Source organism: Chionomys nivalis, chromosome 6 (genome assembly GCF_950005125.1).
Source record: "Chionomys nivalis chromosome 6, mChiNiv1.1, whole genome shotgun sequence".
NCBI lineage: Eukaryota > Metazoa > Chordata > Mammalia > Rodentia > Cricetidae > Chionomys > Chionomys nivalis.
Window position 1 is genome coordinate 29,534,931 of NC_080091.1, and position 8,507 is coordinate 29,543,437.

The window sequence follows — 8,507 nt, forward strand, 5'->3', positions numbered from 1 at the left end:
TCCATCTCTATTTTTCTAAGAGTTCATTTCTTCCAGTGCCTGAGTGCTAAGCTGTAAAACTGAATCAGCTTGAGGCTGGACCTCCCAGACTGCTGACTGAAAGGTGTTGTTCTTTTATTCTATATGCCGCAAATCTTGTCTTCTCATTCATCCTCTGACCGTGTGAACAGAGACTCTTCTGACATCAATTTACCATCACTATGGTCATCATTCAGGAATAAGTTGGTCAACCCATAGACTCCAGTTACTGCACATGTGCCCATATTCAAGTTATTTCCTTCGTGTGGTGCATTTTATTTCTAAAATAGAGTAATGATAATATTTAATTATATATGGGCATTTTGAAGACTGGGTAGGTAACACAATGATCATAAAAAAGTGACATAACCACAGTCATTATGTCACAAGCATGGGTAAAACCTGTCATACTCAGTGGATAAAGAAAATCTGAAGAAAGCATATTTCTTTTTTCAGAATGAAGGTCCCTTCTGTCCCTCAGGAGGAGGAGTATTTTATGTTATTTACTCATTGATTTGATGTGTTGTGGGAGCTTGGGGGCATATGTATTTAAATAGAGGAACAAGTTTTAAAAAATCCAGCTCATCTGTATATTATCTGTACTTAAAGACCAGCAAGTGCTTTACTTTTGATGTGGGTGGAAGCCTTGATGTATCCAGCTACCAAAAATTGGCATATGGAAGTTTATGTGCCCTGTCCATGACTGCTTGCTTAACACATATTTTGTGTCACTGCTAAACACTATTAAGAAGTAGCATGATATCAAAGACAAGAGGGTGGGTTTGATAATAAGAATCTTTATCCAAATACTGTATTCACTATTTACCAACTGGGTAAACCTCAATAAGTTATTTATCTGTCTATTACTCCACAGTAGGTCTATGTAAAAGATACTACCATGTGTTATTTGAGATAAATTGCAAAGTACTTAAAATTAAGTACATAAGTGCATAAGCTACAGTAAGACTTTAGCTTCTATGATTAGGTTCCTAATAGCTTGTCAATTTTCCATTCATAATCATAATTTTATCTTCTCTAGGAGTCTCAGACTGTACCATTAGAGAACTCCAGAAGACACACACACACACACACACCCTTGGTGTTTGTAGGGGAAGCCCAGCTCTTCAGTGGAGAAACAGTCCTCCTCTAAGCTTCCTAACAAGTGGGAAGGCTGACAGAGATAAATGTGAAGAGCATCTTGGTGAACGCTGCGCTAGATGGGAATGTGGCAGGACTGATGGGATCTGGGGAAGGTGTTTAAGTTTGTCTGTACCATATAAGTGAGTTCAGAAAGTTGGGAGTGCAGGTAGAGAATTGCACGAATGAGGAAGGTTCCAAAAGATCACTGCCCAAAGAGATACTGAGAAATGTCCATGAGCATAATTGCGACAAATGAGGTAGAGATTAAGGGTGAGCAGCTAGAAATGCATAGCACACTAAGAAAAATTCAGAAAACAATCCATCACAAAAGCAGTGGACCAAGCCTAATGCCAAGAGCACGCTAGTGCAGGAGCTGTTCAAAATGTCCCTCTATCAGAATTCAGTGACAGTATGCTTGTCACAAAGTCAGCTTTCTGCTGACCGCACTGCCCCTAATTTGTTTTCCCTCCATCCCTATGCCAAGACTTGATGCCTTAACCCCTGTCCCTGCAGCCTCACCCTCCTGAGCTGGGAATAAGCCTGAGCTCTGAGTTCTCTCTCTTCTTCCGCTGCCATAGCTGTGACCTTTTAGTCCCTTGCTTTTGTAACAAAAGAGTACTGGGCCCTGCTTTGCTTTGTGGATTTCCACTTCAGTATTATTTTCTAATTTTTATTTTTAAAATGATACATTGTCATTGTTGAAAATCTGAAAACTGTAGAGAAAAGCAAAGTGGAAAAGCATAAATCACTTCCAGAGAGCCATAGTTTATGCTATCTTTGCAAAAATAATATACGAACTGGTAGAAAAAAACGTATTTATTCTTTATATACTTGCTGTATAACAAACATTTTCTTGTTCTTACTCTTCATCTACTCATCTACAGAGTTTATGTAGATGACTGTGGATTCTGGCTTTTATATACATCCAAGATGTTCTTAGTGAGTTTCATCAATATAAGTGATACTGAAAATATCCCCTAGTCTCCTCTGAAGCAAGCATTTCCTTAGGTTTTCCTCAGCATCCTATGTCACGGTAAAATAAATAAATAAATAAATAAATAAATAAATAAATAAATAAATAAAGCCAATGTCCTCTGCTTTAAGAAAACCATGCATATCATTAGAAATATTTTTATAAAATCATTTTGAGAGAGTGTTGTTTTTGTTTTAAAGACCTTTGTAATGAAGTAAATGTTTTATCCAAAGTGGTGAAATTAGTAACAAGTGAGTGAGCATTTCTTTCCCTCTGACCTGTCTCTTCCAGCTGTCCAGAAAAACATAGGGAAAGGGAGTCCACACCGAAAAAAGAGCAAAGCTAACTGAGGACCAAGCAGCTCATTAAGCCTTCCTCATTAGTCAATAATAAAACTGGGGTTCTGAGGAAGCACATCGCATCTCTAAGGCTTCCTTGCCTCAAGAGAACAGGGATAGAGCCCCAAGCAATGACTAACTACCAGGGCCTTTTTAGTCTTCTGTCTCACAAATTTGAAAAATGGACTTCATGGTCCATGGGAGGGTGAATTTGAGAAAAGAGTGTATGTGAGAACTTAATAAAGATTCCTATACAGCAAGAGTAGATCTAGGAAAGACTTGCTGTCAAGGGTCTCCCTCTAGGGACTAATACGGTATTACTGAGCATAGGAATTAGAGGGAGGGTGGGGAGCTGGTCAGTCCTGTTTTCCCATTCACGAAATATTAATGTACCTTTCCCACGAGTGCATCCTGGTTTCTGGCATTTCAGGCACTCTCTGATGAAGCATACCTCTTGGGTAGCTCTTTTCATCAGAGTTGCTCTATAATTGGAGAAGAAGAAAAGAAACAAGGCAACAGGCCAGCAGCAAGGAAAAGGTTGCCAATAGAACTAAGGATATCACCTGCATCTGACCAAACGGGTAACAGTTTGCAAGGGAAAGTGGCAGCATTATTGGTTCTTTTAGGTACCCACCCCAAATTGAATGACAAGTTTTTTTTTTCTCCCGTACTCATCAATGGGAAAGAGACACTCAAGAAGAAAGCAAAAGGCATCCAAGAAGATGGAGGTAGCTCCTCAAAGAGGAGTTGCAAGTCAACGTGCCAAGACCTTTGCCAACCTGTGTGTGCAGGTAGGCTGTGTGCTCCTTTCTAAAGTCTCTAGCATCGAAATATGTCCTAAGGACCATCTTCCTGTCCATATGATTGACAGGCCCATTGGGTTAGCATTTAATCAAGGACTATAATGTGTCTTTCTCCTTTAGCAGCAAGCATCCATAGATAGTGATCTTAGGACCTTTGGGGCAGTTTAAAGTCTCCATCCAGACCAGAGATACAACTCAGATCCTATTGTTTTGTCTAAAATTTATATAACTGAATAGGATTAAATTAAATAAAGAGAAAAAAGAAATAAATTTTTAAAATAGCCGTGATTGACAGGAGGAAGTAGCCTTGCTTTAATGAGCATGAACAAATTCCTGTGCCTTCTTCCTCTCTTTCATATAGTATTTTAAGTCTTAAGGAAGGGCATTTATGCATCTCCCCCTATTTCATATTCTAAGAACGGGCATATTGTTATGCTTCCTATCTCTTTAAAATTAATGTGTTAGCCAGAACAGAAGAGGCACTGTCTAAAATTGATCGTGAGAGATAATGATCTTCAAGACTGCTCACTGTTTAACATTTAGACCCAAATTCCCTGTACGAAATCTTATTTTTTCACAATGCTGGTTTTGTCACACAACATTTGTTAACTCACTTTACAAAAAGCCCTCAGAATGAGCAGTTTGTGAACTACGTTTACTAAAGCCACTGCAGAGGCCCATGGGCCAGGAATAAAAGTCAAGAGGATTGACCCGGAGGATAAAATGAGAAGAAAATATTGACAGAATCTGTTGTTCTGATCTCTGGCCTTCCTTTGTGGGGAACTGCTCAGAAACGGGTGTCATTAGGGCTATAAAAATGGTTTAATAAGTTGTTATTCTTTCAGAGCACCAGGTTTGGTTCCTAGAACCCAAGTCAGGTCACAACCACCTGAATTCTAGCTCCAGGGGATCTGACATCCTCTTCTGGCCTCCACAGGTATTCACAGACATGCCCACATAGACACACATACACACGCAGACACACACATACACTTTTGTAAGTGGTATAGTAATTTAGAACATAGGGTGGGGAGCACTATGAGATGAGGGAACATTTCAAACTTGTTCTTTAAATAAACTATCATTTGGTAAGTAAAGTGTTTGCCGAGTGAGGCTGAGAGAATAGCTATTTGAGCAAAGGAATAAATTCTTTTCCTATAACACATGATTCACAGGAATTTTTCAAGATGACCATCAAATATTTGATGATTGGTTTGCATACTGCAGTAGTTAATCTTCACTGTCCATTGGAATGTACTGCAGAATCACGTGGGAGACACAGCTCTGAGTTTAACACAGGAGAGAGCACCCGTCTGAAATATGGATAGATGGATGAAGAGAAACAAGACAGGACAGCCCACTGAACACCAGAATTCCTCTCTCTCTGCATTCTGACTGTATATATAGTATGACCAGCAACCTCATGCTCCACTCACCTTTCATCTCTACCATATAGACTGTAGAGCTCCAAGCCAGAAGTTAAAGTAATCCCCTCTTCCAGAAAATTGCATCACGTACTTGATCACAACAGTGAGAATACAGACTAAACAACAAAAGTCTATGGTAAGAAGCAGCTCACTGTGAAGACACGATGTGATGATGTGGGTTATCTTTCATGACACTTTGATTGTGAGAATTTCTCCAGATATTTTAGTCTACGACACGCCTTCTCATTGTCCATGTACTCCAAGAGAACTTAAGAATTAGAAGGCAGTTCATAAGGACTCCAAGGGATTCTAATTTCTCCCCACCCATTTCTGTGGCTGTGTTACTGTAGCAATGATGGTCAATTAAGAAAAATCTCTGTCCTTCAACCTAGATGTCCTTCAATGGAAGAATGGATGAAGAAAGTGTGGAATATATACACATTAGAGTACTGCTCAGCGGTAAAAAAACGATGACTTCTCGAATTTTGCATGCAAATGGATGGAAACAGAAAGCACTATCTTGAGTGAGGTAATCCAGACCCAAAAAGATGAACATGGGATGTATTCACTCATAATTTGTTTCTAGCCATAAATAAAGGTCATTGAGTCTATAATTTGTGATCCTAAAGAAGCTAAATGAGACGGTGAACCCAAAGAAAAACATATAGTTTTCCTCCTGGATATGGGAAGTAGACAAGATTGCCGGGCAAAAAGATTGGGGGTGGGGTGGGATGGGGGTAAGGGGAGATGGGGAGAGAAAAGTGAGAAGGGGAGGATGGGGGGTACTTGGGGAATTGGGATGGTTGTGATAAAGAAAGGATGGTTATGGGAGCAGGGAAGCATATATCTTAATTAAGGGAGTCATCTTAGGATTGGCAAGAGACTGGAACCTAGAGGGGCTTCCAGGTGCCCAGGGGGATGTCCCCAGTTAGTTCCTTGGGCAGCTGAGGATAGGGAACCTGAAATGGCCCTATCTTATAGCCATACTGATGAATATCTTGCATATCACCATAGAATCTTCATCTGGTGATGGATGGAGATAGAGACAGAGTCCCACATTGGAGCACCCGATGAGCTCCCAAGGTCCTAATGAGGAGCAGAAGGAGAGAGAACATGAGCAAGGAAGTCAGGACCATGAGGGGTGCACCCACCCACTGAGACAGTGGAGCTGATCTATTGGGAGCTCACCAAGACCAGCTGGATTGTGACTGAAAAAGAATGGGATAAAACCGGACTCTCTGAACATGGTGGACAATGAGGGCTGATGAGAAGCCAAGGACAATGGCACTGGGTTTTGATCCTACTTCATGTTCTGGCTTTGTGGGAGCCTAGCCAGTTTGGATGCTCACCTTCCTAGTCCTGGATGGAGCGGGGAGGACCTTGGACTTTCCACAGGGCAGGGAACCCTGACTGCTCTTCGGACTGGAGAGGGAGGGGGAGAAAAGTGGGAGGAGGGAGAGAGGAGTGGGAGGAGGGGGAGGGAAATGGGAGGCTGGGAGGTGGTGGAAATATTTTTTTCAATAAAAAAAAAGAAATTATAGGATAAATGATGGATTACTAATTTGACTTTAAATAAAAAACTATTTTTATTAAAAAAAAGAAAGAAAATAACAATACTAATATGATCAAAAGAAACTTAGCCAATTTTTCACATTTCTATTAGTATGTTTAATCCTTACACTTTCACATTAGTGTTAAATACAACACTTCCACAGTGTCTTTGGAATCAGTCTTGGTATCCATCAATAGAGAAATGAAAAATATAGGCTTATGTTCACAATGGATATGTTTACAGTAATAATGAAGAATGAGGTCACATCATTTACAGGAGAATAAATACAACTGAAGAAATCATATTAATTGTATGAACATCAGAAAGACACATACCATGCATTTTCATTAGTTTGAAAGTATTAAATTTTATATAGATGCATAAGGTCAAAAAAATAAAAAAATAAAACCAAAACTGTTACCCCAGTAGCACAGACACTGAGAGAAACAATAAACAAATGGAACCTCTTGAAACTGAGAAGTTTCTGTAAAGCAAAGACAATAAGACAAAAAGGCAGCCTACTTAATGGAATAAGATCTTCACCAACCCCACATCAGACAAAGGACTGATCTCCAAAATATATAAAGAACTCAAGAAATTATACATCAAAATTGTAAATAACCTAATTAAGAATGGGTTACAAAACCAGAGAATTATCAACAGAAGAATCTCAAATGGCCAAAAGACACTTAATGAAATATTCAACATCCTTAGCCATCAGGAAAATGCAAATCAAAACAACTCTGAAATACCACCTTACAGCTGTTAGAATTGCTCAGATCAAAAACACCAGTGATAGCTTAGGCTGGAAAGGATGTGGAGTAAGGGGAACACTTACACATTGCTGGTGGTAATGTAAACTTGTAGAACCACTTCAGAAATCAAACTACTGTTGTAGGGAGGCCACTTGTTCATTCCTGGCCACCCAGACTCTTGGAATAATCACACAGAAACTATATTATTAAAATCACTGTTTAGTCTATCACTTAAGCATATAACTAGCTAGCTATTACATCTAGAATTAACCCATTTTCATTATTTTATGTTTTACCACAAGGCTCATGGCCTACCAGCAAGGTTCCAGTTGCCAGCTTATATCTTTACCCTCTGGCGACTATATGGCATCTCCTTGATTCTGCCTTCTTTCTCCCAGCATACAGTTCAATTTTCCCCACCAAGGGATATTCTACCCAAAACAGTGTCATTATTCATTAACCAAGAAAAGCAATACACATACAGGACTTGCCACACCATTTAATTAAAACCTTCCTTTTCATTTAGACAGAAAGGGGGCTATGGTGTGGGATTCCACTCTGTATGTTGTGATTACCATTGGTAAATAAAGAAACTGCTTTAGGCCTATAGCAGGGCAGAACAGAGCTAGGTAGGGAAACTAAACTGAATGCTGTGAGAAAGAAGGCAAGTCAGTAAGAAGCCATGGGGCCTCTGCTGGAAACAGACACCAAACAGAACCTCACCAGTAAGCCATAACCATGTGGCAATATACAGATTAATAGAAATTGGTTAGTTTAAGATATAAGAACTAGCCAATAAGAAGCTAGAGCTAATATGCCAAGCAGTGATTTGATTAATACAGTTTCTGTGTGATTATTTCAGGTCTGGGAAGCTGGGAATGAGTGAATAGCCTCCCTCAACAACCTACCACAAAAGTCCATTTTCATGCAGGTGTCTTATATTATGTAAGTATATTCATTACCCTCACCTCCCCCATTACTATTAACCTCTTTAATTCCTTTAGACAGTTCCATTCCAAGCATTACAAAATTCCTGGTTATAACCTGGAGAATGTTATACCAATGAAGTAAGAAAGTTAGTTGAAAATGCACTTTGTAATTTTGTCATCTAAATGTCATATTTCACTAATGCTAAACATACTTTTGAAAATGAGTTGTACCACACACTGACACAAATAACAACAGTTCCTATTCTATGTTCAAAAACTTCAAGATACATATAGTACTTTCTGAGGTGGATTTCATAGAAAAGAGTATAGTGGATTTTAATATTAGCTTAGTTATATTTGTGCTCAAGTATATTTATTACTTTAGCTCAAATAATAAAAAAAGGAAAAAATATTAGAACCAACTGAGGTTTTGTAGTTTGACTAAAAGCATGCCATTATAAGTGGCTGCAGAACAAATGAGTTTCAGACTGATAGCCTTTAATGTTCACATTTGTTTGGCACATTTGTCACCCAGATCTCTTGGTGAAATTTCCTTAACATACCTTGAATAA